We start from the raw sequence: 25,847 nt of genomic DNA, 5'->3' as shown, positions 1-25,847 counted from the left end.
AACTTCAAATGTATACCTATGATTGGAGTACTGAAAAGCTCATCAGGAAAATTATCTAGGCTATCCTGATCCAATTTAAATTCAAAGTTGAACTATTTCTCCACTTTAATTTTAGTCTTCCTTTGTCTTGAAATGATTTCTGAAGCAGTAGTGTTGTTTTTACATTTTAACCCTCTGCAGCTTATATCATAGTTCAACAATTTTCTCCTAGTCACTGAAAAACTTTTGTAAAGTCAAATACAATTTTGTATTGAATTTTCTCTAGAGAATGCTCAGCTACTAAATTTTTAACTGAAGGTTGGAAATTGATATTTTACAACCTTTACTGCATCTCTACTTTTTTTTGTCATAAACAAAAAAATTTAAGCCACAATTATCAGTTGCACAAATTCAAGTTACAGAGTTACCAGTAATTTATTGGGGGAATTTTAGTTTGCCAATTTCCAAAACACTTTTCTAGAAAACTAAGTTTTCATTCTCATTATTAATTTCAACAAAATACAACAATTTCTTAATTCACACTTTGATTTTTTACAAAGGTTTACTGTTTTAAAAAGTATATTATTTTTTCTTGGTACTGGGTTTGAATTGAAGCCTTCATACTTGGTAGATAGGCACTTTATGTCTGCAAGGCTGGTTCTTTTTGAAATAAGGTTTTGCTTTCTGCCTAGGAGTGTACTTGGATTGTGATCTTCCTATTCCAGGCTTTCCATTGTAGCTGGGTTGAAAATCTTGCACTATTGAATCTCTGAATTCTACGTAGGCCAAGTTCCTTAAAATCTTTGCACACGAGCATAGTTTAATAAATATTAATATCACACAATCTCATCAAATGAACTGTTCATTATCCCTAATATCATCTTATTTTAATTTTGGCAAAAGACTCAAGATTGAACTGTGTATCAAGAGTGCATGTGGCCACCATACTAGTGGATAGAACATTAACACACTAATTTTGATGACAAAACACCAATGCTTCAGTATGCTGGACATTGTGTATTTTTGCTTTTACAAAGGATTTATTTCCTTTCATGTATAAAAACTGAGTTAATAAAATAGATGAAATTCAGTCAGGTATTTTGATAACAGAAATAATGCGTGTGTGAGACTTGAATATCTGGCACATTTATGAAACACAAATAACATCAGATTATTTTTCTTGTCTTAAAATCTATGTTTTTTAAATTTATTTATTGTCAAAGTGATGTACAGAAGGGTTACAGTTTCATATATAAGGCAGTGAGGACATTTCTTATCCAACTTGTTACCTCCTGCCTCATTTTTCTCCCACTGTGTCCCCTCACCATTTCCCTCCCCCACATGAATTATACAGTTCATTTACAGCATATAGTTTTGTAAATATTATTGTTGCATTGGTTCATCTTTCATCCATTTTCTATCCATTTTGATGTTCCCCTTCCCTAGGTCCAATAAAAGTATGAACAATACCCATGGGAATGTGGCTTAATGGTAGAGTTCTTGCTTAGCATGCATGAATCCCTAAGTTGAATTCCCCAGCACCACATAAAAAGAAAAAGCTGGAAGTGGCACTGAGGCTCAAGTAAAACTATATTTTGTGAGAGCTGTGTTCCTAATGGCTTACCCCTGTAATCCTAACAGGGAAGTCATAAGACTCATATGTCCAATTAACCACCAAAGAGATGAAAGTATGGAGCAGTGGTTCAAGGGCTAACCTACCAACATTGAGTGAAGAAGCTAAGGGAGTTTCTGAGTTCAACTCCAGTACTGGACAGAAACAAACACACACACACACACACACACACACACACACACACACACACACAATATTCTTCAAAAATTACCTATGAGTATTTGAAACTATTTTCAGCACAGAAATGTAACAATATGTGAATACAATTTATGCCAAAACATTCTAATTAGTTGAAAAAAACACATACTATCATTTCACTTTTAAAAATAGATTTCACAATTGTGTGTTCATTTTTTTCAGGCAATAGAGAGAACTTTATTTTGCTGTTATTCTGGAAATAATACCGAAATATCAACATTTTTATATCAATGAAGAATTAACAGTTTTTATTGCTAGTGATACAAAATATAATGTTACTAGGACCATGAATTGGAAAAAATTTTACACTGCTGTGAGCAAATAAAACTTGCATATTTGTATTTGTAAAGTATATTAAAGAGAATCCCACATTTTTTAAAAAGATAATTTCTATCATTAAAAATAGAAAAATACTCCATATGTTTTCTTAAATAAGAAAGTTAGAACTTTTAATGTACAGTAAAGAGTTCTGTACATGAAAAATTCAAATGGTGGTAAATACCGTCTAACTTTCTGTGCCCTTTTCCCTCAAGGAGAACTATTGGTCTCATTCCATTTCTTTCTGTCCTATTGTCCTGTAGTACATTTTTAAAAACAGCCAAAAGAGGAAAACAAAACACAACTAGAAAATTAACAGCCGTCTGCTGAGGAGTCCAGTGACATGTCTTGCTTACATCATGTCTGAGTGTGTTAGAATGGCTCCATGGAACATCCCACAGATTATCAAAAGGAACACAATTTACTGTGTTTTACTGTGTCACAGTTCTGAATAAACTTGTGAGACCATGGGTCTCATTACTTTGAAATCAGAATTATTCTATCTGAGGGTTGTGAGGAAGCCCTTGTAGTTTTCTTTCTTCTTCCTACAAGTTCCCGTACCATATGTGCATCTCTGTGCTCACATTTCCTGTTTCAATAAGAGGCATATCCTTCATACTGTGTAAGGACTCACATTGATGAAATCAGTGTAACATGATCATCTCCATTAAAAACCCTATCTCTGGTCAAGATAACATTTGAAATGTTGGTATTTTGATATAAGCACATGAATGTATGGTACATATTGCATTCCATAAAACTTTTGAAATCATTGATTTAGATTATTTGGCTCATTTTCTTGAATATTTTCACAAGTTTGTGCAAAACGCAGCCTGAATTTCCATGAGTAATAAATATTGTTCCCATGGAAGCAGTGATATTTCTGTCAATATTGCTATTAAACAGCATGGTGGATAATATACTTTATTACTCATTGTGTTGGTTAATATTATGTTTCAGCTTAGTCTATGCTGTTCAGTGTGGTAAAACACTAGTTAGGTACTTGTGAGGTATTTAAGAATGTGATTAACATTTAAAATCAGTTGATTTTTAGTAAAATAAGTTAACCACTGAAATAAAAGTTAGCCTCCTTCAATTAGATGACCATCAGAATAGAAAAACAAATCACAAATGTCCCAAGGAAAATCTACTTCTGCCTCAAGACTGCAATTTAAAGCTCTCTGCCCTAAATTTGTAGCCTAATATTCCCTGCAGATTGCAAACTCAGTACTGTGACATTAGTTCTTCCCAGACTATCCAGCCTAGTGGAGTGTCCATAAACTTATGATGAAACTACTTTAAATAATAAAGAGAAAGTCCTAACATTTATTTATTTATAGAGCTATTACCAAAGATACTTTTCATTCATTCAATATTAATTTCATCATTGAGTATAAATATTTAGAAACAAACCAATTCCAAGAGTTAAAGGAAACAACTTGCATGGTATCACTCTTACATGCTTTGAAATGCCTCAGACCACAAGATACACAGTGTTTTCAGTTATAGCTCATCAGATATTATTAGTTACAGAGACATGCGACCTTTGGACCTCAAATCCACCAATGCTAAAGGTCCTTAAGTAAAATGATATAGTATTTGCATACCAGTGATGCTATCTTTACAGATATTTTACATCTCCTCTAGATCACTTACACTGTAATTATATCACAGTGCACATGATATGTAAATTGGCTTTACAGTGTATTGTCTTGTGATAATGACAAAGAAAAGTCTATACATATTCCATGAATACAACACTATTTTTTGAAATACTTTCAGTTCCTCAGGACATAATTAGAGAGGGCATGTTGTGTATAATTGTCTAACATGAGTTAATGAAAACATTTAGTAAGACCTGCCTGTCAAACATACATTCCGTAATATAACATCATAAACCTGATATTGCCTCTCTTCAATTACTGGTTTGGGATTTTTACTATTGATGGCACTTTGATAGTAATTGCTTCTGGAACAATATAGCTAATTTCACATACCTATTATTCAAGCTTAGAAGGAATCTTGTTTATCACTTTTCCAATTAAGATATTAGAATTTAATTATTATATTTTATATTGATTTCATTTTGGAAGCCTATTCATGAACCAAGATGATGAAATGAGAAAGAGAAAGAAGAATAAAACAAAAACAACCCTAACAAATACAAGAAATCATGGGATGAGCAGCAATCCTGATGGAAAAAAGACTTACTTCAATGATGGACCACAGCACTTCTTGGACAAACACAGGTAAATAGGAAAAAAAAAAAAACAAAAAACGTACGCCACCAAGGAAAACATCTATTGATCTTGCCTGTTTTTGTCAATTAGAGAGACGACAAGCTTAAGTGGTATATTTATGAGACCACTCTAATTTATCTTAGAAACTGCAGCCTCTGCTCCTTGTCAACTGTCACAGTTATTTATGAGGCAATGCCTTCATAAAAGTGTCAATACGGAGTGGAAGCACACCAAGAAAACTTCTTAAAAGTTTTAATGCTCGACCAATGAAGGAGAAATTTATGAAAATGTAAATGGGGAGATGATAAAGAAGGCTTTTCCACAATGAATCAGTTTAGGTAAAACCTATTACATGGAAATTACATTTTCAAAACTAGAGCTATATTCTTTCATACTTATTATGTGAAGGAAACATACCTTATTGTGGTAGGCATGGGGCATGGGTGTGGCTGAAAGGGAAAATGATTTGTATTTGAGTTGAGCTCTGCTTAGGAAGGGGGAGGCTTCAAAGCTATACATGCTACACCCTTTGCTGGCTTCCCCTGGGCTGGGCAGAGACTGGTTTTCTATTGCTCCTTATCTTGCCAATTCTACAATATCTTGGCTTGCCTCTGACCCTCACCACACCTCCATAAAAATACTCCTTTCAGGATTCTTTCCCATTTACCATTCAGGGTCCCAACTATTATTGCCTTCCAGGAGTGATATAGTATATACACAGTTTATCTTCACAAAAGCAGCAGGTAAAAATACAATTCTGATTTGTAGGAAGGAAATGTAAATCAAATTATACAGGGCCATTATATGAGTCAGAAGTCATTCAGCTCCAAATGCCATAAAGTCAACTTAAACTGACTTTAAAAACCACAGTGAAAACATATATAAAATATATATAAAAACATATGTAAAATTTAATGCATACTTGTTATCTTAGCTATCAAATTGTGTCATGGTGTTTTGTTTGTTTGTTTTTATTATGTGTTTCAGTTTTCAGTAATGTTTCATTCCTTAGGAAGCACTCTGCCCATGGCTGGAAGAATGTAAGCTCACTCAGGCCTACAATTCTTCCTCTCATAGGAGACACAGTTTCTTCTCAATCTTCACACTGTCTTCTTAGTCTTCCTGTTTAACCGTATGCACACACTCCTGGAAAAAAAATTCAGACCAGAAGCATATAGTGCACATAGCATTTAGGAAAGAAGCCCTCATTGTTCATAGATGAGAAGACAAGCAAAAATGACAGATATCCACTTACTTTTCTCCCTGAAAAACTGAAAATGCTAGCTATCTTTACCTCTCTACATTCTCAACTTAGTTCCTTTTGTAACAAAACATCCAGTCTCAGTTTTGTTTTTGCTACCCTCTATGGTTTAGAAACACCCCAGGCAACAGGCTAAGGCAAATGTCATCTCTTTTGTTATTTCTCTGGATCTCCAACTCACTCTACTGCCTCATATCTAAAAGACATTATTATTCATCTTTTTTCCTTTTAAGCTGTTAGAAGCAGAAAAATAAATCATATCTATTAACTTTGCCATGACTAGAAACAGAGACTTCATTTATTTATTATGTTTTTTTAAGAAAACACTTTCCATAGAGATGATTCAAATCTACAGATAAAATCCTAAGTTGCTTTGATGAATCACAAATAAGAACTCTACTGTAGATAAAAAATAATGCAATATAGAAATGCTAATTTTGTCTCTTTTGATTCTCCTGTGCATGTTGTAGCATGCACAACTTGAGAAGCTGAATTGATACAGACTTAATAAAAAGGGAGCAATTATATTGATTAAATATTAGATTGATTAAATTCCTAGAAATTGAATTATAGTTTATAATACTATTATTTTGGCCTAATTCCAGACAACATTGCTCATGATTAACAAAATCAGGACAATTTTAGTATTAGGGTGAAATTCTGTATTTTTAGACTAGAAAGGTTAAGGAACCTTTCCTGAAGGTTGAGACTCTGAGTCAATATTTTGGTGCTGTTTACTTCATTGTAGAAAAGTCTTAGTAGATTTATCCCCTTTAAATATCTGCTGATTATATCAATATAACCAACATAAACTTGTGACCACATTAATTAGTATTTTTATTCTTTTCAGCATCTTCTGCCTTGTTCTGTGGGAAGGGCACATAATTTTATCGACATTATACTCTTTTCCTATAGATCTGTGAGAAACAATGCATTTCAAGAGAACCAAGCTGTCAACTACAAATGGATGTTAATGTCCTGAAATAACAAACAGCACAGAGTCCAGCCTTGTCCTAGTATGCTGGAGATCCAGTGCTGGAGACAGTTTATTTGTCTGGAGAGCACAGTAGCAAGTACAATGTTTCAGGAGACCCATGAAGGTCCAAATAACCACTCTTCAGAGCCACTGATAAACCAAATTTACTGTACATGAAAAAACGAAAAACAACTAGTTTCTAAGTCACTAGAATCCAAAAGATTTTTTCCCCCCAGTACTAGGGCCCAGACTCTGTCTCCAAGAGTCTTTTGCTTTAAGCTAGTGATCTACAACGTGAGCTCCAGCTCTGTATCTGGCTGGCTTAGAATTGTGATCCTCAGGTCTCAGCCTCTTGAGTAGCTAGGATACAGGCAGAAACCACAGGCTCCCTGCTCCAATGTTTTTGTTTTCTCCATCTTTCGGTTTACCACTTTGACTCAAACTACAAAATATATAATTTTTTTATCATGATCTACTCATAGTCATTCATTACTCTCACCGTTATTTGTATCGCCATAATCCATAATGATGAAAGCACATGCACACACACACACACACACACACACACACACACACACACACGATGATTGATATAGGAATTCTCCTTGTTATTAGAGTCATTGCTTTATGATTCACATTTGCCCTAGTGGTAGAATATTTATACATTTATGTTCTTGTACTTGAAATAGGGAATATATTTTTTCCAATGCACTGTATCTCATCGTGCATAATGTTATTATATTTTGTCCTAATATCAACTACATTGCTTTCATCCTCTACTAGCTAATACTGTATCAAATATTGCTGTATTTTACTAACTGACAAAGGACTATTTAATTCAAATTTTACTCCATGCTTAATTCTCTCATAATAATTGCTAAATTACCCACATAGATTAATTTAAAGTTTTCATTTGAGCTATAAATAATATGGGTATTGTTTGATAGACATGAATTGAATAGTCATTCTAATTCTTTTAGGAGTTCAATGATCTCAGACAAATTTATTTTGGATGACTTCTATCAGAGTTTATAATGTCCTATTGTGAGATAAAGAATTTTGCATGAAGGCATCGAAATATTATTTTCTTTAGAGAACAAAGTGAATTCAATTTTAACAAATGCAAGTTTGGAAACACTTAACATTGTTAAAATTGCTAAAACTTCTCTATAAAAGAGCATATTTCTGTAATCAGATACAATGATAAAAACTGTATTACCAGGAAATTAGCCTGTCATTCTACAATTAATTTTCCTAAGTACCAAATACATATAAGAGAATTTGAATAATATGTTTGTTTCAGATAATACTAGCTTTGGGAAATTTTGAGCCCACAAACAGAATTAGATTCTTTCATATATCATTTTGGGAAATTGTGTATTTGCATATATATTATTTTTTAAATAATTAATTAAATTATTCCTTATTGTTGAGGGTGATATACAAGGGGTGACAGTTACATAAGTCAGGTAAAAAGTATATTTCTTTTTGAACAATGTCAACCCTTCCTTTGCTTTTCCTTAGTTTTTCCCACCCACAGGTTGTACAGTTCATTTTCAACAGCGTCTAGTGAGTGCCACTGCTGAATTTATTCTATGTCCCTCTTTACTCTTCCAAAGGTATACCAATGAAGAAACAAGCCAAGAATAAAAACAAACAAAAAACAAAAGAAAAATCTTTGTTTTCATTTCCTGGACTTCATTTCAATAAATATCATTTTGTATGATCAGATGCACCTAGGCCTTTGTGGCTTTGGGTTCCTCACCTAATAGTATACTATTTTGGCTTCACTCTGTGTGAATGTCTAGTATCCTGTATAATTTATCATGTCCCCATGTATTTTAGGTCAAGCTTCCATGTATAAGAGTAAACATATATAATACACATATATACATTTAACTTTATACATATATTTCACTATGCTTATATATAATTTATATATTCCCTTATATATTTGCAATAATGAATATTATATATTAATATATAGTGAAATATAAAGTGATATTAATATATAATGACTTTTATAATGATTCCAACTATACAGAATGATTAGTAGTTATGGGACTGTGATTAGTTTTTAGTTTATTTTATACTAATTCTACAGATATCACTGAGACTATATTATTATCATTAGCAATTTGTCCCACAAATTTGTTTCTTGTTGTTACTAACAACAAGAAATTTCCTTGTTTCTCAGAAATTCATGAATGTAAGGCTCATGATCTAGGATAAAATGGAATGGGACTTTTTGTCCTATATTTTATTTCCTCTCCTTGAGAGATGGTCCTCATTTGGTGTCAAAAGTCATTAATAGTATTCATTGCTATATGATATTCAAAATTTTTCCTACTGTGGCTCATCTTTCTTGCCTTATCTATGTATATTTCTATCATCTACCTTTATGTCTATCACCCTATCATTTATCTGTCATCTACATATATAAATCCATCTATCAATCATCTGTCTGCACCCATCTATTAATCATCTGTCATAATCTGCCCATCAACCTACTTCCCCATCTCCTATTTATTTCTTGTGTTCATAAGTAACCTGTTTCAGGGTCTTCAGGTCAAGATTTATTTTTTTGCAGATCTAGAAATACAGTTGGAAGCATGTGTGAACTCACCATAACTACCCCTGTCACACAGAGCAAAACAATGAGATTGGAACTGCTTTCTGAGACCCTGGGAGAGCAGCAGGAGAGCAATGATTGTAAATTTAAAACAGGAAAACGCCATTTTGGAGATTGGATACATTCTAGTTGAACATAACCGGGACTTTAGAAGGACACTTTTTTTTTTTTTTCTGTTTTAAATTCACAGTAATTGAACTCCTTGTCTCAACTTCCCTCTCCACAGGCTTAGCCAGCGTGGCCACTTTGAAGGATTTGTTCCTCTGTGACCTGAAGAGCAATAGGCATTTCAAACAATGGACTCAGAGGCAAAGCACAGAGTGTATAAGAAAATGACTAAAAAATCCTGAAAGGATTTCCAGTGCCAGAACTTCAGAGACTTAGTCTAGCCCTGCACATGAATTTCCTGGAAAAAAAAAAAAATGAAGACTCAAATTTCAACAGAGTAACAAAGAAAAACTACAACAAACCCTGCTGCTAAGAGATTTGTTTAAACAACCATGCATGGTATTTGCGTTTGCTTCCTTCCCGCTTTGTTTTGCAGCCCCTGCCTTTATTTGTTTTAATCATAAAGAGTTTGAATTAAGTCACATTATTAAACACAATTCTAGCATAGGTTTTGTGCAGCAATACTTTGAAAGTACTTTGAGGCTTTCTTTTTGTTGTGCTTAGTTATTGATTAAAAGTCATTGCGGGTAATGCATTCTCCTGATCCTTCTGTTCACACAAACAGAGAAGGGTATTCCCTTATAGATAATCCTATACAGCTACACAATTCAATAGTAAATACTTATAAACATAGGTTTTTAATATCACTATAATATTTCCTTATTTATAACTTGAATTTAAGGAGAAGTGATATTTCTAGAATCACTATATTATTTTTTAGCCCAGAGCCCCAGAGTCCTAGCCGGTTCTCCGCCTCTTCGTCCCGTGCAACATGACTGATGCCACTATGTCCTTCGCTAAGGACTTCCTGGCAGGCGGAGTGGCCGCGGCTATCTCCAAGACTGCTGTAGCGCCCATCGAGCGAGTCAAGCTGCTGCTACAGGTACAACATGCCAGCCAGCAAATCACCGCCGCTAAGCAGCACAAGGGCATTGTAGACTGCATGGTTCGGATCCCCAAGGAACAGGGAGTTCTGTCCTTCTGGCGTGGTAACCTGGCCAATATCATCAGATTCTTCCCCACCCAAGCTGTCAACTTTGCCTTCGAAGATAAATACAAGCAGATCTTCCTGGGTGGTGTTGACAAGAAAACTCAGTTCTGGCGCTACTTTGCCAGGAACCTGGTATCTGGAGGTGCAGCAGGGTCCACATCCCTGTGTTTTGTAAATCCTCTTGAGTTTGCCTGCATCCGTCTAGCAACTGATGTAGGCAAAGCTGGAGCTGAAAGGGAATTCAAAGGCCTCTGTGATTGCCTGGTAAAGATCTACAAATCGGATGGGATTAGAGGCCTGTATCAAGGTTTCAATATGTCTGTTCATGGTATTATTGTCTATCGAGCCGCCTACTTTGGTATCTACGACACTGCAAAGGGAGTGCTTCCAGATCCCCCAAATACTCACATCTTTATCAGCTGGATGATCGCACAGTCTGTCACGGCCATTGCTGGCTTGATTTCCTATCCTATTGACACTGTTCGCCGCCGCATGACGATGCAATCCGGTCGCAAAGCAACTGACATCATGTGCAAAGGCACACTTGATTGCTGGCGGAAGATTGCGTGATGAAGGAAGCAAGGCCTTTTTCAAGGGTGCATGGTCCAATTTTCTCAGAGGCATGGAGGTGGGGGAGCCTTTGTGCTTGTCTTGTATGATGAGATCAAGAAGTACAACTAAGTGTTTCCCTAGGGATCTCTGTGACTAGCCATGTTGTGTGTTGAGCATTTTGGGACAGATTCTGGGCTGTTTATCATTGGCAACGATTTGCTGGTTGAAAGTGGGGAGCAGTAATATTCATCTCACCTGTTTTGTCTTATAAAGCTGTTTGTATGAAATTAATAATAAAGGGACTCAACTCACATGTTTTATTTCAGTCACTCCTGATAAAGTTGAATAAAAATATCTTTAAAAGAAAAAAATATTTAAATGTATGTCCTTTAGCTTGATAATATAAATTGTCATGTCTTTTTTGTTTTCCTATAAAGATGTATTGTGTTTTCTTAAAGTTATAGCCGAAATTCACAACCCACATTTTTCTCATTCAGATGTACAAATTGTCATAATCTATAGCTATATTTTCCATGCTAATATACTCCTGTGCCATAATTTCAATGAATTTATTAAATTGAGTTACAAAAGCACTACCTCAAAATTTTGAGGAATGAGTCTAAGTAATAATGACTATAACTAGGAATCTTAAAATCACCAAGGTAGAACAAAACAAATTGCTGTGAAAATGATACAGAGGAGTATTAATGGTGAAATAATTTTAGCAAATTCATGCATGAAATATATGCCACAAGACCTTGTACTATTCTCAGAACTGGGCCCCTGATTTTCACGGAATTTTCTAGTAATCTTTTGCAAGGAAATAACATGATTCACTGGATACAAAGTTAGGAAAATTTCTCCTAGGTTCTGAGACATGAATGAATCTTTTCCCACAAGTCCTCATAAATACTAGCTATATTGATGTGCTAAACAAACTCGAGGACTACTTCTGTGCTAAATAAAACATGTTTACAATGATGTTTTAATTGCATTCTCCTTGTACCATGTATTAATAAGCACAATTTTTACAAGTCAGAGCAATCCATAAAGTCAATTTTCTGATTAACTGACCTTATTCAAGGGGATATCCTTTGTTTAAGGGTTTAAATTGTTTATAGAGCATGACTGTCAATAAATTACAGTATGTCTGTTTTAGTAATACCTGTGGAGCTGCAATTCTGTTCTGTAATTCAGAGGCACCTATTATGGCAAGCTGGTAATGGGCAGAGTCACTACTAAGATAGTTGAAGACTTAGGCCTGAGATAGGCTGGCTTATGTGCATGGAATTGCAAATGGATAAAATAAATGTATAAATAGTATAAATTATAAGTAACAGTGTTATACATAAACAGAAACATCCTTAGAGACTACAGTTTAGTGAGTTTACTTATATTACCACTCAATGAAGACAAGAGCAAGATAACTATAAGCAGAATTGGGTATGATTTGAACTGAGTATGGCACTTAAATTCCACTAAATGAAAAATGGTATTGATATCATTTAACTTATAAGGCTACTATAAAAAATAAGTGTAATCACTGTATATGTAGCTTCTGTAAACATTCTCTGTGGTATAGGATTTTCATATAGAGTGATAATTATTAAAATATTGCTAGATTGTTAGATTGCTATTTAACTACTCAGGTTTCATATTGCATTATGCTTTTAAAGTTACATCTTGAAATTTACTGTCTTTTAAACTAGACCCTGTAGCATATTCAATAAAACTAATGAAGACAACCAATAGCGTAGCAATCACATGTCAATATGAAGTCATATTAATTTCTTTCATTCACGCAAATTTGTGAATTTGTATTTGCACAGCAAATATTTGAGAAATGTTTCCAACTTCAAGCTCTTGGTTAACAAGCTGGAAATAGTACAGGGTGAGGGGAGTTGAACTAGTACTGTTCTATAGATGGAAGGATGCACAAGTAAGATACTTCTATTGTTGAACTCTGAGAATGTCTCTCATAGCCAAGCCTATATGTATGTACATGCTTTTGGATGTAATTGGTTTTGTGGTGATTCAGTCATTTCTTTCTGTGGGAACGAAACCCATTTGTAAGCTCCCTAATGTCGCAGTTATGTTCTGTGAGCACTGGAGTAAAAAGTGTATCACAGCTGAGAACAAGGGCATTCCTTTCTCAGATTGGTGACCACTATGTTCAAGTCAACCAATATAATTAGGCAGAAGGATAAGATATCAACTGTGGATAATTGCTTTAAGAAATCCTAGTGGTCTTCTGCATTTAATTTTATACGAATTGTGCAATTTTCCTTGAGCTACATTGTAAGATGCTCTATTAGTTAATGTCTTAACATCTGAAGTTCACAAATCATTGCAGCTTTAGTATACTGTGAATGAGGGAATAAATGTGCCAACTATCTCAAAGAGAAAGTCAATACTATTGCTGTGATAGGAAGCTATTATTGTCTTTTAATTCATCTTTTACAAATGCTGTGTAATTACTAGTGCTATTCAAGTGGATATTTTTATGAAAAAGGTTTTTTCATTATTTTCTTATTTTTTAAGCATTTTATTTATTACATAGGAAAGATACATTTCCATTACATGTACAAAATTGCCGGGCTCGGGTCGCCTCCCCTGGCGTAGAGATTCAGGCTCAGCTATGCTTCTAACAGCTCCCTTTCTCACCCTCTCCCCTGGTCACCCGACTCGCAGGTAAGTCCAGGGTGGAGTGGGGGGCCCAGGAAAGACCTCAGATGCAGTGGCCTAAGAAGATCGCATTACCTCCCTCCTTACCCAAAAAGAAAGCCAGGCGTACACGGACCTCGGAGACGCTTCTGGAGCAATCTGATTTATTAGGGTGGGGCAAAGACTAATATGGTAGGAGGGGACGAGAGAAGGTGATCGGCCAGGACTGATGATAGGCTGAGAGCTTGCCAATATGACCCCCTCATGAGCTAACATCACTCGGAAAGCGCCAGGCCAGGGGGAGACTGGGGGTGCATGGGCTGGCGAGAGATTGGGGGCTGTTGGCAAAGCCCGTTCTTCTGGTTCCCGACCCAGAGAATTGTGGCCTGCTTCCGCATTCCCCAGGGCTGGGGAAGGGCGGCTTCTCGGGAACACTCCCAATGCCCATCCCCCTTAGGCTGGACCCCAACACAAAATGTACTTTGATCAAATTCACAGCCCTCTATTACTCTATCTTGTGGCCACGCTCTGCCTTTGTAAATTAATTTTTAGGTATTGGGAAAAAGTCTAGTAGAAATTTCAAACTACTTATCCCTTTTTTTGCCTCTGTATTGTTGAAGCTATTTGAATGAAATAATGAAATAAATATACATTATTAAATGAGCATGTTTTGAGTAAAAGCCAGATGTCTGTTGGCTAAAACAAAACCATCATTGCCTTGTGAGCAGTAATATCCTTATAAATGGTAGAAATTTCTCATATGAAGTCTGGATATGAGAGGAAACCTCATTTAACAAATATGAGTATTTACTAAGCTTATTACTATATATTATTTCCTGACACATTGGGACTAAATTTATGAATAGAATATTAAGTCTATTCTAGAACACTCCAAGAAATTAAGAGCATATAATTGGAATGACTAGTCGATATGATTAAAATTTTTTAATTCAAAGCTGAGGCTTAGTTTCACTTTGTGTGTCTAATGTTTTTTCTCAAACTTAGGTCTTTAAATTTGCTGCAATATTGCTTTTTTGTATCTAAAAAAAGCAAATAGATAAATTATACAGAATCTTTTTGAAGTAGGATTTAAAACCAACGTTACTCAGAAAAGATGATGATTGAAAGTAGCCTGTGCTTATTTTCCAAAGTATATTCTTAGATTTTTTTTCCCTTCAATCCATTTGGAAATGCTACTTTGAAGAGTGATATTAAAGAATCACTTTTGTGAGTTGACAAGTGACATTCTGCCTCTTCAGTAAGCATTCTACCTTTCATTAATTTTTTTTATTGTAAAGGTGATATACAGAGGGTTGCAGTGACATCAGTAAAGTAATGAGTACATTTCTTATGGAACAGCATTACCCCATCCCTCATTTCCTCCCACTCCCCATCCACTAGTCTCCTCCCCACAAGTTGTAAAGGTCATTTCCAACAGTGTCTTGTGATTATTACCATTGCATTGGCTCAGCCTTTGTCCTTTGTCTCACCATTTTAGCACTCTACCTTTAATTTCTTGCTATGGTAATGGTGTTAAAATCTCCAAGGTGATGTTTAATTAGGCTACTCTCAATCCACGCTATCAGTTTGGGAGCATTCCATTCCTTTCTAAGGAAACTAAGTCTGTGGAGTTCAGAAAAGACAGTGCCTTCTGGCATTGAATAATGCATGTTATATTTTTGGAGGCATGATAGGTTTATCTAATTTGTTATGTACTGGGAAACATTGAATTTTACTGAAAAGAAATCCTAGCATTTACATTTTCAGATTACATTTTATATAGTATAAGCAAGTTGAGATATGATCTACGGTTAGAGTGTGTGGCAAACCACAGTGGAGGGAATAATATGTAATCTTCATGTGTTTCAGGTAAGCTAAGGACCTGTGCATATTAATGGTCATGCTGACATCAGTCTTCCCATTTCCACTATGTCCTAGCCCTAACCAGCACACACAGCCTACCTCCTCCTCTGCCATCAATCATGACCTACCCAGACTGCGCCCTTCGTAAGATTGTGCTTCTCCTCAGCGATTGATTCTTAGAGGGTTTACAAACCCCAGGAGGCAACGTCTCTGCTTCTGCAAGGGACTGAAAACACTTGTCATTGAGACAACGACTGTATGTTCTGTGTACTGCAGTCTGCACAAGTGAGCTAAAGCTTCTGTGTGTTTAGCTTCTGCATTGAGTGAAGTAAAATTTTGTAAGTAAAATTCAGGCAATAGAATAGAAAAGGAGCAATTAAGTTAATTGCACAATTATTGCTGATCATTATTTTTTAGTTACTAATCTTCTTTATTCTTATAAGTAGGTTGTGTATTTTCCTTTATCTTGTTGGAGAGATATTTTGATGCACGACAAAGGTAGTATTTTTTTTTAAAGCATGGTTATTTTTCTCTGGCTAAATATTGGCAGTAAAAATGGTTCATTATTAGGAAATAGGAAATTTATTAACACCTTTTCCCAGTAGTCTTTTGTTGAAACATGTTTGTAGTGTTTGTAGTTCTTTTTTTTTTTTTTTTTGAAGAATTTATCAGGCTGGAGATGTGGCATAAGTAGTAGACCAGAGACCTAGGAAGCACAAAGCCTTGAGTTCAAACCCAATGACCACTGAAAATTAAAATATAAAGCAAGAAAAATTTTTATGCAAGAAAATACACTAGTTAACTGATTTAATTATTTGGAGAGTGATTTTGTTATTCTGGCAGAGTTATAGTCTCAGAATACCTGATCTGTATTGTGAAAGGAGAGTTTTAGTTTCATACTATTCCTACATCTCTATAATTATATGTTTTGTTTCGCCCCCCCTCCCTTTTTTGTATCATTTGTGAATCTTGAACTCGGGGCTTAGTCACTGTCTTTGAGCCTCTTTGTGTTCAAAGTTAGCTCTCTATCCTGTTAGCCACAGAACCACTTTTGGCTTTTTCTAAGTGGTAGATTGGCAAGAAGGATATTATGGACGTTCCTGCACAGTCTGGCTTTGAAACAATCCTCAAATTTCCACCTATTGAGTATTTAGGATTACAGACATGAGCCACCAGCACCCATCTTGCTTTGATATTTTTATAGCTTTTGTGTTCAGTCTATTATGAAATTTTGATTTCTTTACCCTCATAAAGAAAAAGAGCCACTTGAGTCTTTAACTTATTATTATTATTATTTTTTTGGCTAGTCCTGGGCCTTGGACTCAGGGCCTGAGCACTGTCCCTGGCTTCTTCCCGCTCAAGGCTAGCACTCTGCCACTTGAGCCACAGCGCCGCTTCTGGCCGTTTTCTGTATATGTGGTGCTGGGGAATCGAACCTAGGGCCTCGTGTATCCGAGGCAGGCACTCTTGCCACTAGGCTATATCCCCAGCCCTTTAACTTATTTTTGTCAACACAGACACTCAGCTTAGAAATAAAAACAGAAACCAATCTGATGAGTTCTGAAATGTGGGAATTTCCCAGGTCATAAAGTCAAATCATTTTGACAAATCAAAATAGAAATAAGCACTGTAAAGTCAATCAGGTAAACATGGGAATTGAAATATAATAAAAAAAATTACAATCTTTTAAGATTAATATTAATGATAAGAAAAAATTGGTAAACTAAATATTTTCTGATGAGAAAATAAAAGAATTCACAAAGTGAAGGGACAATATAAATAAACTCAAAAAATAAAATTAACCTGTACATCTTACAAAGGAAAAAACAGCAAAAGAACTAATGATCCAATAAAAATGCACAGTAGATCTAAATAGATATCTATAAAAGCAAGATTTATGAATTTTCCAACCAGTACATGAGATAGTGCTCAAAATCACTAATCATTAGTGATACAGATCAAAACCACAATAATCTACTACTTCTTAGCAGTTACTTGGCTATTATTAAAAAGACAAAAGATAACTGATAATAAGAATGTGGAGAAAGGAAGGACTCGTACATTCTTGATGGAAATAAGAATTTGGGTAGACCTTTTTGAAAAATATTTTGGTGCTTTAAAAAATTAACAATAGGCCTATGCAGACTAGTTCATATAAATCACACCTACTCAGAAGGTGAAGACCAGGAAAATCCAGATTCATAATTATTGAAAATCCATAATGATTAGGGAGATCCCATCTCAGCTAATAATCAAAGTGTGGTTTGTTCATGCCGGTAATCTTGGTTACTCAGGAGGCTGTAGGTAAATATGTCAGAATAATTGCATTTGAGGCCAGCCCTGGCTAAAATCTCAAGAAGCCTATTTTAAGATCAACCAAAGCATAAAAAGTTGGGAAATGTGCTCAAGTTTAGAGCACCTGTCTTATAAGCACAAATCCCTCAGTTCAAACTTAACACTACAAAACGCAAACAAAAACAAAACATGTTCAAATAAGAATTACAACTGGTCCACCAATACTATCCATGGGGGTGCATCTAAGAGAGTATGGAAAAACACATCTTCACTTCCATTTTCATTGTAGTACTAAGAAACACAACCTGTGTCTCGGCATGCATCAAATGCTGGATATATAGAAAAAACTTGTGACATACACACAGGGAACTATTGAGACTGAATAATCATAAAATTCAAGTCCCATTATTTCCAACAATACTGATAGAATTGAAAATTATTGTGCTCAGTGAAATCATTAGATACAAGTACTGCATGATCTCACTCACATGCAGTGTAGAGAAGTTCATGTTTTAGAAGCTGAGATTGAATGGGAGCCATGGGAGAGGCTGAAGATTGTCAGATGGGAACTGAGCTGCAGAGTGGCATTGCTACAAATGATTGTAGTGTACTGTCTATATCAGAAATCTAGAAGACGTGATTTGAGACATCTTCACTGTAGAAATTGATGAATGTTTGAGGAAACACATGCAATGATTTAAGCATTATGCAATATGTATGTGTATTGAAATAATGTACAGTCCTCTATATATCATATGTTTGCGTTTTTTTATTTTTCGGTAAGAAAAATTAAATAAAAAATTCAAGTGGAAAATGCTTTTTTCCCTCACTTTAATCATATGACATAGTATTTCTATGTAAATCCTTCTGGAATCTGAGTTATGTTTTTATTATGAGTGAAAAGTATCAAATTTGTTTTGTATGTCTTCTCATTTCATGACAATGTTCAATGATTAGACCTAAAAAAATCATATAGCGCCCTCAATAAAAGCAAATACAAAAAGAAGTGTTGGTAACAAGAAGAATGAAAAGAAAATAGCTATCACTTTAAGAACTAATAACATTTCTTCATTTAAAACAACAAAATATGTAAATGGCCCAAAGTTGAATATTTCAAGTGCAGGCTGAATTTAAACTATATATGACAATACAAAATGATAAAATATGGGGAAAATCTATTCTGCTAAGAATTTCCAATATAAACATATGTACATATGTTCATTTTTGTACACACACAGATATGCTACATACATTTATGTTTGGTTATAGTAAGGATTAAATTCAGGGCTATGCACTTGCTAGGCAAGTACTCTACCACTTGAGACCTTGCTCCAGTCTTCTTGCTTTCTGCTTTTGTTTTGTTGTTCTTTTTGTATTTTGTTTCTGGTTTTTTTCTTAGATGAGGTCTTCAGCTTTTGCTTTCACTGACTTCAAATAGTTATCCTCCTGTCTCTGCCTCCTGCGTAGTATAGAATACAGGCATCTATCTGCATTAAAGGTTACAGTGAAACAATATACTGTAGTAACATATGAAAAATATGAAAGAGTTAATATAAAACATTTAACTTGTTTGTGATATGAAACAAGCACTCACTATGAGCAATGTTAGTTAAACCAGAAAATGAGGGAAAAAAAGATTTTAATATCAGAAAAATGTATCATATAATTAGATAGCATACGTCATTATTGAGAAGACTATTTTTTACATTTAGAAGTAATGTAATTATGTAACATTACTCATATAGATGTGAATGGATGCTGTTATTATTCACTTTTAGTGGCTTGGGAGAATGAAACTCTTCACTTCTCTGCCAAATATATTTAATCACATGAATTGAGCAATACATACGTTATCACTCAAACTATCAGGGCTGCATTCTAGAGTTCTTCATGTCTCTGGAGCTAAAATAGAATCCTCCATCTTTCCCTTCTAATTAAATTCACTTACCACCTAATGTCACTTGGAAAAGTTTCATACTTAAGTAAGCAGAAGTTGGGGGGAACAAGATCATGGAGGATGAGAGCAAATTTTAGAATGTAAAGGAGAAGACATGGAAGGATTTAAAATTGAGATGATCAGATCAGATTCATATTCTCTCATTTTCTCCTTCCTGCTTTATCAAGGTTAGAGGGGTGGATGGACAAAGTACTGTGTACAAAGAAGCTACAATAGAGCAAGTTAGATGTCAGGTTCTCCTAGGTTTACAGTAGCAGAGATGGTACCCAGTGGTCATAGAAGGAATGTCAGAGTTATGTGATGGTTGGATGTAAAGAATGATTATTGTGGAGGAAAACAAAATGTGAAAGGTGGGGAAAAGAAAGAGGTTACAAAAACCAAATTGGTAAGATACAGATCTGAGACCCTAAATATGTGAGTGTGACTTTGTGTGGGAAAGGTAGATAAATAATTTTTTTTCCAGTTTATAATAATGAATTGAAACTACTGGCATATGTCACCACTCCCAACCCCCCAAAGGTCGCCTTTTCATTGTGTATATTATTGTTTATTTTGCTTGTTTTCCCATTCTATTTATTCTCATTTATTTGCCTACTGAGTGTGTGTGTGTGTGTGTGTGTGTGTGTGTGTGTGTGCCAGTCTTGGAGTTTGTACACACTGTCCCTGAGACAACCTTTAATGGAGATACATGGCTGTAATCTAAACTACTCAGGAGGGACTTCCAAGAAGACAGCAGAGGAGCTGCAGAGCACTAGCTGAGCTCCCTCCGACATTGCAGTTTTCTCACCCCATAGAAACATTTACTCTTAGAAAGACAGCCAGAGTAAGTTCTAAGAGTACAGGGATTCTGGCCAGGAAGGAAAAATCGACTTTCCTCGTCTGAAAACACAGATTTGAGCTCCGGGCGCCGTCCCACCGCTGCACCAGTGCCAGCACCGCACAGCGCCCGGCACAGCAACCCTCACTCCGCGCAGCTAAAGCACACAGCATAGACCAGGGAGAAATACTCCAGATGGCGGCTGAGTACGGATGACCTGAAATCGCAGAGAAAGCATGAGTACTCCACGAAAGATATTCCCACTCGAGACCACAGAGCAGCTTCTGGAAGGCAGCCCTTCCCCCACCGCCAGAGCAAAGCACCATCTTTGCCATGGCATAGGGTCAGACCAGACTGGAACTAAAGCGCGCCTGGGGAAAGCGAGGTCAAAGGAGTCATCTTTGAAAAGGGCAAGAGGGTCCGACCAGTGAGAGCCAGCTCCGCCCAGGAGAATGCCCCCTGCCCAGGTGGGAGGCATGTCCTGGGCTGCAGCTTAGCCAAAGGTGCCCCATCCTGCCTGCCAGAATTTCTAAATTTAAAGCGAAAGCTAGGAGCAGCTAACGGCAGCACGGAAACACCAGACGGGGGAACAAAGAGTTCCTGACAAAGTTAAACGCTCCCGTCACAGAGAAAGCCCAATTCCCAGCCCAAAATGGAGCTGCATTCCATAACCACCTCCGCCAAGGAGGCTGCCCCGCCCAGGAGGGGGGAGCCTTCCCCAGGCAAGCAACTCTCAGCCGGGTAAACCAGGCCAGAGGCACCCCACCCTGCTGAGGCAGCGGCCCCACAGCAGACAGAGGAGCCAGGATTCCCCAGACTGCTCAAGTCCCCATCTACAGAGGATACCCAAGGCCTATCTGCAAGTTGTGCGAACCACAGAGACCCAGGATTGCACCAACAGGGAAGAAGGGTCAGACAGGACCACCCTCTGCAAACTGAAATCAAGTCAAACCAAGCCAATCAGGAAAATAGACTGCAGACCATCGCAAGGAAACCAGAGACTGGGGAAAGACCACCCAAACAAGGAGGACTCCATTTTTTTTTCTTTTCAAACATTTTCTAAACTTTAAAAAAAAAATTTTTTTGTCACTTCTGAAACGTCGACGTTTTTTTTTTTGTTTGTTTGTTTTCTATTTTAACCTGCTTGTTTTATCAAGTTTTTTTCTTATCTGTTTGTTTGGGTTGTTCCTTTTCTGTTTGTTTTTCCTTTTTATTTTTTTTTATTTTTTAAATAATTTCTCTCTGTTTTGTGCATGTCTTCCACTATTTTTACTTTATTTCTCTCTTTGCGTTCTCCTTCTTTAAAAATTACTTTCCTATGAATAACACCTCCACTCTTTTCTGCTAACTCTCCATTGTCTATCATTTTAACCTTGTTCTTTCTACTGATTCTACTCTTCTCCACATTTCCACATCACTGAAACTAAACCAAAATCACCGACCCCCCCTTCCCAATACATTTTAATCTATTCTCTTTACTACCTCCAACTTACCCTCCTGACTTACTGCCTGGACCTCCAGTTTCCATTGAATCCTGGTTAATGGATAGAGGGTATCCCAGCTTAATCTGAGTGAATCAAAGGGGTTCATAGAGAAAGCCAGTCCTAAAAGAACTTAATATAAAAACAAGAATTGTTTACAGGGTTGTAACAGTAAATAAGTAACTACGGAATACAGGGCCCAGGATCGGTTGTTATACTGAAATTGTATTCTTTAGGAACACCAAATCTAATTTTATAGACAGGTATACAGGGTATCTATATATAATTGTGAACTTGTAAGATTTACACAACAGTGTAAAGGGCTGCTTTGGGTCTTAAACGGTGCTCACAGGTGCTGGTAGACTGGCATTCCCAATTCAAATGGGCAGAAGGAACACAAGAAAGATGGCAAACAATGAAGTCTTATCCCCAACTCAAAACAATCAGGAAGCAGAGCAGTCAATCAAAGACATAGAAGAGAACCCCCAAAATGCTCTACAAAGTCTACTGATAAACATGATAAATGAAAAGCTTGAATCTCTTCAGTCAATTATTCTAGAGCGTGAGGAGGCAAAGCAAAAATTAATGGAGAATTTCATGGCATCCACAAATAGAAAGATAAATGAACTTCAAGAGTCAAATGAAAAGATAGCTAACCAGCATAAAGATTTGAGAGACAACACTCAAAACCAAAGTAATGAAGTTAATGAAGTAAAGAAGTCCATACAAGACCTAAGAAATGACATGGAAATCATCAGGAAAGACAGTCAGAAGGAAAAGAGATTCGAAATGAAGTAGCAAGCCTACAGTCCCGACTAACTGAAGCAGAGGATCGAATTTCAGGAGCTGAAGATTCCTTAGATTCTATGGAGAAAGATAAAAAATCAATACAAATCCACTCCAATCAACAAAACATATCACTACAGGAGATTCAAGACACGACCAGGAAACCCAATTTAAGGATAATAGGTATTGAGGAAAACTTGGAGAAAGATGTTAATGGGATAGGCAACCTATTTAACAGAATATTAGCTGAGAACTTCCCAAATATCCAGAAGGAAAGGCCTATACAGATACAAGAAGCATTTAGAACCCCAAACCGACCAGACCAGAATAGGACATCCCACTGACACATTGTGATCAAAACAAAATCAGTAGAGTACAAGGAAACAATCCTTAAAGCTGTTAGGGAGAAGAAAACCATCACATATAAAGGAAAAGCAATCAGAATTACCCTAGACTTCTCAGCAGAGACCATGAAAGCAAGGAGATCCTGGAGTGAAGTATACCAAACACTAAATAAAAATAACTACCAACCAAGAATTCTATACCCAGCCAAACTCTCATTCATAGCCAAAGGTCAAATAAAAGTCTTCCACAGTAAGGAAAAAACTGAAACAATGTATCTCCACCAAACCAGCTTTACAGAAAATCTTCAAAGATGTACTATACAGGAAAAATAATCAAGATCCCAATACAGACAGAGAAATGAACCCTAAATAGTGAACATCAGATCAAGAAATGGGAAGACACAGCTTTAAACAAGATAGTGAAAATGAAAGCAACAAATGATCATCTCTCAATCCTAACTTTCAACATTAATGGACTTAATTCTCCAATCAAAAGACATAGGCTCATAAGTTGGATCAAAAATCAAGATCCATCTTTCTGCTGCCTACAAGAGACACATCTATCCAGCAAAAGTAAACATCTTCTAAAAGTGAAAGGCTGGAATCAAAGCTATCAAGCAAATGGCCCCCATAAGCAGGCTGGAGTTGCAATCCTAGTATCAGACAAAATTGACTTCAAATTAAAAAAGGTGAGAAGAGACAAAGAAGGTTACTACATACTAGTAAAGGGATCTCTCCAACAGGAAGATATAACCATTCTAAATATCTACACACCAAATGCAGGAGCACCCAACTTCATCAAACAAACACTACTGACTCTAAAAGCACTCATAGACCCAAACACATTGATAGTTGGGGACTTTAACACTCCACTATCACCTCTGGACAGATCAACACGCCAAAAACTGAACAAAGAAACCAGAGAACTAAATAATTGCATAGACCAACTAGACATAACCGACATCTACAGAATATTCCACCCAGCAACAACAGAATACACATTCTTCTCTGCAGCACATGGAACATTCTCCAAAATAGATCACATCTTAGGGCACAAAGAAAGTCTGTACAAATTCAGAAGTATCAAAACCATTCCCTGCATTCTCTCAGACCACAATGGAATAAAATTAGAGCTCAACTCAAACAGCCACCGCAGAAAATCCTACAATTCATGGAGACTAAACAACACACTGCTGAACCATCAGTGGGTCATTGAAGAAATTAAAACAGAAATTCAAATGTTTATGGAATTCAACCAAGTTGAGGACACAAAGTACCAGCTCCTTTGAGACACAGCAAAGGCAGTACTCAGAGGAAAATTTATATCTCTGAGTGCATACATCAACAAACTGGAGAAAGAGCAACTAAATAATTTAAGGAAGCCCCTTAATTTCCTTGAGAGAGAACAACAAGCCAAACCCCAAGTCAATAGACAGAAGCAAATAATTAAAATCAAATCAGAATTAAATCAATTAGAGACAAAAAAAAAAACCATTGAAAGAATCAACAAAACGAAGAGTTAGTTCTTTGAAAAAATCAACAAGATAGACAGACCCCTGGCAAACCTGATCAAAAAGCGAAGGCAGCACACTCAAATAAACAAGATAAGAGATGAAACAGGTAACATCACCACAGAAATAACCAAAATTCAGAAAATAATAAGGGACTATTTTGCAAACCTTTATGCCAACAAATTTGAGAACTTGGAAGAAATGGATGATGTCCTAGAAAAAATTCATATCCCCAAACTTAACCATGAAGATTTAAACCTTCTAAACAGACCCATATCCAGTATTGAAATAGAAACAGCAATAAATGATCTCCCATCGAAGCAAAGCCCAGGTCCAGACAGATTCACTGCAGAATTCTACAAGGCCTTCAAATCAGAACTCACACCAATATTTCTCAAACTCTTCAATGAAATTGAAAGAGAACATTCACTACCAGAAACATTCTATGAAGCCAGTATAACCCTCATCCCAAAACCAGGCAGGGACTCATCACAGAAAGAGAACTATAGACTGATCTCCCTGATGAAGATAGACGCAAAAATTCTCAACAAAATTCTGGCCAATCGACTTCAACAGGTCATCAAAAAAATCATAAACCACGTTCAAACTGGATTCATCCCAGGGATGCAAAGTTGGCTTAATATACACAAGTCAATTAATGTAATCCGCCACATCAACAGAGCAATGTAAAGAACCACATGGTTTTATCTCTGGATGCGGAAAAAGCATTCGATAAAATCCAGCACCCATTTATGCTAAAAGCCCTGGAAAAACTGGGATTCCAGGGAACATTCCTGAATATAATCAAGGCAGTTTATGACAAACCAACAGCAAGCATAACTCTAAATGGTGAAAAACTAAAGCCATTCCCTTTAAAATCAGGAACAAGGCAGGGATGTCCACTCTCTCCCCTGCTCTTCAACGTAGTACTAGAATTCCAAGCCAGAGCAATCAGACAAGAAGAAAATATAAAGGGGATCCAAATAGGAAAAGATGAAGTTAAACTTTCTCTCTTCGCAGATAACATGACCCTATACCTAAAGAATCCCATAGACTCTACCCCCAAGCTACTAGAGCTGATCCAAAACTTTGGCAAAGTTGCAGGATATAAAATAAACACTCAAAAATCAATGGCCTTTCTCTATGCTAACGACCCGAAGACCAAGGCGGAAATAAGGAAA

At 36.2% G+C, this 25,847-nt stretch overlaps 1 pseudogene across 1 annotated transcript; it reads left to right on the top strand.

Annotated features, from left to right (window-relative positions):
* Nucleotides 1-10,179: 10,179 nt before the first annotated feature.
* LOC125345867 lies at nt 10,180-11,313 on the top strand (annotated as a pseudogene). Its single transcript, XR_007209807.1, has one exon. The product of XR_007209807.1 is annotated as an ADP/ATP translocase 2-like (transcript).
* Nucleotides 11,314-25,847: the final 14,534 nt, after the last annotated feature.

The sequence above is a fragment of the Perognathus longimembris genome, chromosome 2, assembly GCF_023159225.1.
Source record: "Perognathus longimembris pacificus isolate PPM17 chromosome 2, ASM2315922v1, whole genome shotgun sequence".
NCBI lineage: Eukaryota > Metazoa > Chordata > Mammalia > Rodentia > Heteromyidae > Perognathus > Perognathus longimembris.
The sequence above is the reverse complement of the archived record's forward strand: the minus strand, read 5'-3'. Positions and strand labels throughout refer to the sequence as shown.